The following is a 7,530-nucleotide window of genomic DNA, read 5'->3' on the forward strand; positions in this document are numbered from 1 at the left end:
CCTAAGTTGACTAAAGAGAGGAGAACATAACACTTAGTCAAATCTGGAAATTGGTGTTGACTATAGTTTCGGTCAACATTTTGACATTATATTAATTAGTTAAATCCTTAATTTAATTAATTTAATGACCTAGGGTAAGTACTAAAGTACCCCTAAGTCATTGGAGCCATAATCAACCCTTTAGGACCATCCTAGGTTAAGTACTAGGATGTTTCTTGAATTATACTAGGTTATTGTAAGGATTTCGTTTTGATCATTTAAACCAATTAATTAAATTTCTAATTTAATTAATTAGGTGACCTAAGGTAATTACTAAAGTACCTTTAAGTCATTAGGACCATAACCAATCCTTTGAACCATCCTAGGTTAGGTACTAGGTTGTTTTTTTCTTGTTTTAACCGAAATCTGAAAATTGTTTTGTGATTTAGGTTTTGCCCTTTAAATTAATTGATTAAGTTGATAAATTAATTAATTAAGTATCCTAGAGTAATTACTAAAGTACCCTTAAGTCGTTAGGATCTTAACTAATTTGGACCGTCCTAGGTTAGGTACTTGGTTTTCCCTTTATTGTCTTAACCGAAATCTGAAAATTTCCTTTTTATTTTTGGTCTTAGCCCTTTTAAATTAATTAATTTAGCTCTAAATTTTTAGGACCATAAGGTACTAGGTTGTCTCTTTAACTAGTACTAGGTTAGTGTAACCCGGTTTTGGTCCTAGGTTGTCGGGTGCACTAATGGGTCCAATTCGGTTAGTCCTAGGTTATTTAGTTATTTACAGCAGTAGGTTAGAGTCTAGAATTGGTATGGAGTTTAGGCCCCACATGAAGTTGTCCCTTGTTCACGTTTCCCCCCCTAACTACCCTAACCAAATTTGATTAGGGTGGTCCCCTCCTTTGGCATCTTCTTCACATGTCTTGCACATGTGTTTGCACATGGGTTGGTTTCACATTCCTAACTAACTATTATTTATGGTTCATTTGGGAATGTTTACTTATTGTCCCAAGGATCCTCACTATGTATTTGGGCACTATTTAATCTACATGATCCTTTTAAATGGTCATGTGTTATGGTACTAGGCTTGACACTTGGATGCCTAGTAGTTCATGTGATTTGTAAAGACGAATATTTAATTATCTTAGGGTCTTCATTTCAGGTACATCCATTACACAAACTCATAGATACTTGAAAATTTTGCTAACACTCTCTAAGCCAACATTTTCTACTATGCCCATAATTTTCTAATATGCCCAATATTTCTAAATATTGGGCATTAGGATGCCTATTTACCCGTGATGCACATTCTTAAGAACCTATTGGGATTTTCATTAAATGTATGATTTTCTGGAATTTTACACGTCCAAACATGCTAGGCCACATCAAGACATACTTAAACGTCTCAAGGGCTAACTTCTGAATGTCTTAGACGTTCTTGGACGTTTGACCTCCAAACTTCATGAAACTTCATGTAATACATATTAACATCATTATAATCATTTTAAGAGTTCAAAAGCTCATTACATACAAATATAAGAACGTATAGACACATCAGACACATAGGTGACTAGTCGTCGAACGTGTTGGTCGTCCCTTGACGTCTAACTTCCAAATCATCTCAAACTTTACACACTGCCTCAATACCATATTACAATCAATTTTAGGACCTTAGATCCTTATGACGAACATGTTAGGCTCTAGACACCCTAACTCATTTTGGGGGTCTTTCTGCTCCTACGCACAAAATCATCAATGCATGAGAAAAGGACAATTAGTCAAAATCCTGGTTTTTATCAATCTAACTCAATATGCATATATAATAAGAAAAATTAGTCAATTAAACATAATAGTAACCCAACACATAGATAACCCAAGCAATACTTGTGCAATCGCAGAGATAGAACCCCATAATACTATCCAAGGATAAATATCACATTAAGCAACCCACTTCATACTTACAACATATTCTCATAATTCATCATAAAATGATTAATTCATAAATACTACTCATAGATTATCAACATAATCATAATCATAGTCATAATCATAAAAGAACACTACTAGAACCATCCCTTAGGATCCCACCTGTGCAATGAGTAAGAGAAGTCCCATAACCTTCCTTACCCTATGTAGTAGCCTTCAAGACAACCATAGTAAGAATTCACATACTTAACTTGTTCATTTACTTTTACATTAGGGAAATAAGTGCAATAACTGACATAATACCATGTGAGCTACATGGAATGCAATGTTTTACTCCCACACCGAAAAGAGAGGGTTAACACTTGCCTAAGGTGTAACCATTTGTACGTAGCTATCAGGGTGGATCCACTAAGCTAAAGTCCTCGGTAGGCACATAGTTAAGGGTCAAGGAGATTGTTTCTAGAAACCATAACTTACTAATGTGGAGGTTTCCATCACATGAGGCAACACATAATTAGGGAATCCGGACTTACTAACGTGAGGAAACCCATGTGGGAGGCCAGACTTACTAATGTGAGACCTTCATCTCATTTAAATGCCCTTTCGGTGCTAAGAAATTATTCCCTTTAGTAATGATATTATTTCACCATACAAGTTCACATCAGCCTCTTCTAGACCCCGATGTAAACATCTTATCATATCTAGCTCATAAGTCATCACAAGTGAGAACAATCCTTTCACTTTGGACACCACTTCTTAAGTAAGTAAACCTTTCACTTAGCACTTTATTTTAATCATGAGAAACTACTTTCAATCATATAATAATCATACCTTTTACCTTATATTAAGCATCATAATCAATGTATGGCTTAGTTATTACTTCGCATCAATCGACACAGGCCTATTAGATAGTGTATACTAAATCTACGTTGATAATTCTCTTCTTATTATCTACCTCCTTGGTCCGGCAAGTAGCAACAAGGTGAATTCTAACATTGGCCACCGTTAAAAAGACTTCTAAACGAAAGAATTATCAATACATGCAAGACATTATTCTAGAATTGTTATTTTAGCTGGTTCTACTTTGTTAATTACCCATAGTTCCCACAACCCTAGTTTTGGATTTAGTTACCCATGTTAAGAATTACACAATTCATATTGATTAGACAAAAAATCATGTACTTACTTTAACAAGTTTGAAGAAAATCACTTCAATTAATCAAAATATTGTAAGAATCGATTCCAGAAAAGTGAAGTATTTTCCATAACTCAAAGTTCAACAACCAACAATACAAATCTGAAAATTAACAAAGAGTCTAACCCCAAAAACGTGGTTTTTAGTCCTATTTATAATAAAAGAAACCTAAAAATAAAGGGAAACCTAAATAAGGAAAACTTATGTCCAAAATGCGTCTCGAGTCGACGACCTCACCGACGGACCGTCGAGGGAACGACGGACCGTCGATGCCTCCGTTGGTCCACACTTCAACTCTTTTTCAGCTGCTATCTTCTCCATCATTTTGTTACCATCGACGGACCCAAATGACGGTCCGTCGATGGACCTACGGTCCGTCGATGGCCTTCGTTGCTCCATCCTTAGAATCTTTTCAAAATAAGGTACTGGGGCTACATTTTGTTATCACCAACGGTTTGCCAGGACGGTCCGTCGATGAGATAACGGATCGTCATCCCTTCCGTAGCCCCACACCTAGTTAGAATTCCCCGATCTTTCCTTAGCAGCATAAATCTTCAAAAGACGGTTGGCACCTACGGACCGTCAATGAGTCAACAGACCATCAACGGCCTCGTAGGTCATCACTTCTGCAAATTTCAGCACAGTCTTCAGCGTTTTCGTTCTGGACAGTTTTCCTGCAAACACAGAGAAAAATACATTAAAACTACTTCAAAGAGGCCTTAAAAACACACTAAACTTAAAGAAAAAGCATTGAAAGTACCGTGAAACTACGGTACATCAACACCCTCAACTTAAATTCGTTGTTTGTCCTCAAACGACTCGCTATGACTCACCACAAAAACCTTTGTACAAAAGTATCCTTATTTTAGCTTTCACAATCATCTGGCAATCGATCCCGATTATTTTTATTATGTTCATGCATGATATCACTATTAGGCTCGCTCATGTGGATCAGACCATGACACAGACTCACCACGCACCGACATCTCTCCTCTTTTATCTGTCACCAAGGTGCCAACTTTCCAGTATTGCAACTAGTGTCCTTTCTTTAAAAACAATATCCTCCTTTTTCACACAGTGATTTCAGTTTGAGTATAAGGATTATTTTTCAACACTCACTCTTAGAACAACTTCTCACCTCATTGGTACTTTGTCGCCATAGGCTTGCCATTATTTTCACTTCTTTAAGTTCACCATATTAGACTCTCAGGATCACGATAGGACTTTCTTAGCTTGTAACGTATGGTCAGGGTCAGGTAGGGTATATTTGGATGCATTTTAGTGACTTGTTTCCTTCCTTGACATTACGTCTAAGTGTCTTACCTTTCAACGTTTATTCCGCCCTATTCTTAATTTCTTATATTCTTTTGCCTTGCTTTTCTCCTTTCTTTCTCCTTTTTTGTAAATGACTCTTCTTTTGATTTTTTTTTTCAAACTTTTCACTTGATTTCAACTTTGCTTGAGTCACTTTTATTTTCTTCTTTCTCTCTCTTTATTCTTTCAACCCCACTTTCCGGAGCATTCCTCATAATAACCACCCTCAACTCATGGCTTTTCCATGAGTCAAGGTACACAATACCCGAGGTTGGGTCAGGGCCAAGATGAGGTTTTTTTCTATATTAACCACCCTCAACTTATGCTTTTGGCATAAGCTGCGGTGCACATGTCCAAGGAGGGGCCAGGGCCAACACATTTTTCCCAGAAAAGATAAATTTGGGTAAAAAGAAAGGTCCATTTTAAGTTCAAATCATTTGGATAAAGAAGGGATTAATTTCATTGGTTTTGTTTTATCTAGGCTAAAGATTGACGATGTTGAACAACGGCCTATGATCCTTTCCTTATTGTCTAACACATGTTACTTTTTTGCAGGACTAACCGGGAAAGTTCTAGCTAGGTACAAACGGTAGACTATTCAACTTTCCTCACACTCACTTAACACCTCAGTACCCACCAGATTATTGGACAGCTAGTTCGAGCGTTAGATCGAGGCTCATGCAAATGGTGTATCTCTATGTCATGCTTAGATCCAACACATTTAATATTCACTATGCCTAATCATGCAAGAATTTTATTAAAATCAAGATATCATTTTATTTAGACATCATGCTTCAGATGTCATATCTATACTATGTACAAGAGATACTAACGTGCTGGTTCAACATTAAAATAACCAGTATCTTGGGGAAAAAGAACACAGGCAAGAAAACCCCAAGAGAGGATCGTGAGTTGGGCTATTCAGACTTCACCCTAGCACTCTCTTTCCATTTACCCTAACCCCCAAAAAAGAGCATGCAATAGTCCCCAATGCATAAAAAACATAAAATAGGGTGGTAGGTGAAGCAAACCTGAGGCGCATAGCGCCAATGATCAACAAGATGGTGGGTCCAATTTCATGGAACCTGCTCCCTTTGTAGTAGGGACACCATCAGTAGTGTCCGCAGCAATAACAACACCCTCAGTAATGCTCCTATCAACATCAGCAATCCGGGAGCTAGACGCCCCAGCAGCCACCTCCTGAGCCCTCATCTGCCAGGCCTCCTCATCAATTAGCGAGGATCTCCTCGCAGCCTCCAACTCAAGACACTCTCTTGGTATGCTCATGTGGCTAAGGTGATGGCGCAGCCGTGGAGGAGAACAGTGCATCCATCACCGTATCCTCAGCAGGCTCCGCAGATGGGGCCTCAGACTCAGGTACCCGCGCATCAAGGATGGCATCCACGTCAGCCCTCAGACTTGCCACAGCAGCCTGGAGAGTCGTCAAGTCAATATTCGGGGCTGGAGGGGCGAGAACTCTCAACTCGAAGGCATCAAGGCGTTGATGGACTGCCAGAATCTGCTGCTCAGTTTGCTGGGCAATATTCTTCTCAATCGGCTCCTCCGCCTCAGCAATGGACTTTGCAATCCAAGGCTGGATATGGTGCAGTAGTGCGGCCATCTAGGCCTCTAACTTCTTGACCCTAGCAATCGAGACCAGTGCTGCAGATGGAGTGGAGCGGGAGGAACTTAGGGTTGTGCTAGTACCCAGGATAGACTTGAGCGGGGTGGTGCCGGTAGGCTCTGATGTACTCTGAGTAGAACCTTGGGCTTGTGCTACCATGTCTACCAAGTTCTCACCTGGCGGCTGCACCTCTACTCTGGGCCCTCTGTGGGGTACCGCCTCATTTGCCTCATCCCGGATGAGACCTATATCAACCTTCCCAGTAGGAGTCTTGAGAATGTCAATATGCCACGGGGAACTCCAGCAGACCTATACAACTCGAAAATCAAGCAGGGGGAAAGGGTACGTGGTGGTTGCCTTAAAGTCCCTCTAATGAATGACTGCCAGCAACAGTCTCGGAATGTCCACGTCGAACCCAGCAACAAAAGCAGCTACCAATACTGCCCTATCCCATGTAACAATGTTGCCAGCAGCAGTGGGGGATAGGCAGTGATGGACCAATAGCCAGATAAATTTTGCCGTGAATGTAAGGTTGGCCTTCTTGATGACCTCTCTGTGCTCCAACACTCAATCTGCACCCTCGCCATCCATAAAAATGTGCTGGACTATTTGCCTCTTTGTGGTCTCTCTCAGCCGCAGATTACACTAAAAATGGCCCTCCTTAATTAGCTTCCACCGATAGTCAAAGTCAGGAATAAGGAGCTCCCTGGTAGCATCTGTGTCAACGCCGTATAAGAACCGATGAATAGTAGGTAAGGAGATGTCTACCCTGCGGCCACGGACTTGAAGATAATTAAGTGGTGCCTTTTTAGCGGGATTGGGACCGCCTATCCACGGAAGACCGGAGAGTCGCTACATAAGATGCCTAGAACACTCGCACCACCTCCTCGCTGTAGCATCCAACGCTCCAGCCATCCACTCTAGCGGATGGCAGGTGAAGAGAGCATGTACATCAGGGACAGTGTGAAGGCTCCCTATAAGAACTCGCCGCTCGACTGTCAGAGTCCGAGTCATGACCCCCTTATCGTTGAGCAGCTTCGCATCGCGGTATACCTGGTATTGGCCCTCGATGCACCAATGGTTGGGTTGATCAGCAACGGGTGTGGGGACGTCGGTCGGGGGTGCTGAAGTAGAATACACACTGTCAGCCTCATCAGACGAGGTAGAGTGGACCGGTGCAGGAAGAGCAGTGGCACCATGTGAAGCTGATGCTTCCTCAGACCAGGAAGCCTCCTTAAAGAAAAACGCTCCCTCAGACCCCGAAGCCTCCTCGGAGCCAAACTCTCCCTCAGAATCTGCAGCTGACCCAGACGGTGTGCCGGTCAGTATGTGCTCCGCATTTGACGAGGATACAGTGACTACGCCGGACGCTTTCTTATTGGGCGTTCCCTAGGTGGTCCTAGAAGCACGTGTAGGTGTACGGGTGACTAGTGGTACGTATTCTAGGTCCTGATCATCGTCCGAGCCTATCACCATGCGGC

The 7,530-nt window shown here is 41.4% G+C and overlaps 1 pseudogene; it reads right to left on the reverse strand.

The window, feature by feature from the left end:
- Window positions 1–3,693: 3,693 nt before the first annotated feature.
- On the reverse strand, window positions 3,694–6,046 carry LOC114076485 (annotated as a pseudogene).
- Window positions 6,047–7,530: the final 1,484 nt, after the last annotated feature.

The sequence above is a fragment of the Solanum pennellii genome, chromosome 3 (genome assembly GCF_001406875.1).
Source record: "Solanum pennellii chromosome 3, SPENNV200".
Classification (NCBI taxonomy): Eukaryota; Viridiplantae; Streptophyta; class Magnoliopsida; order Solanales; family Solanaceae; genus Solanum; species Solanum pennellii.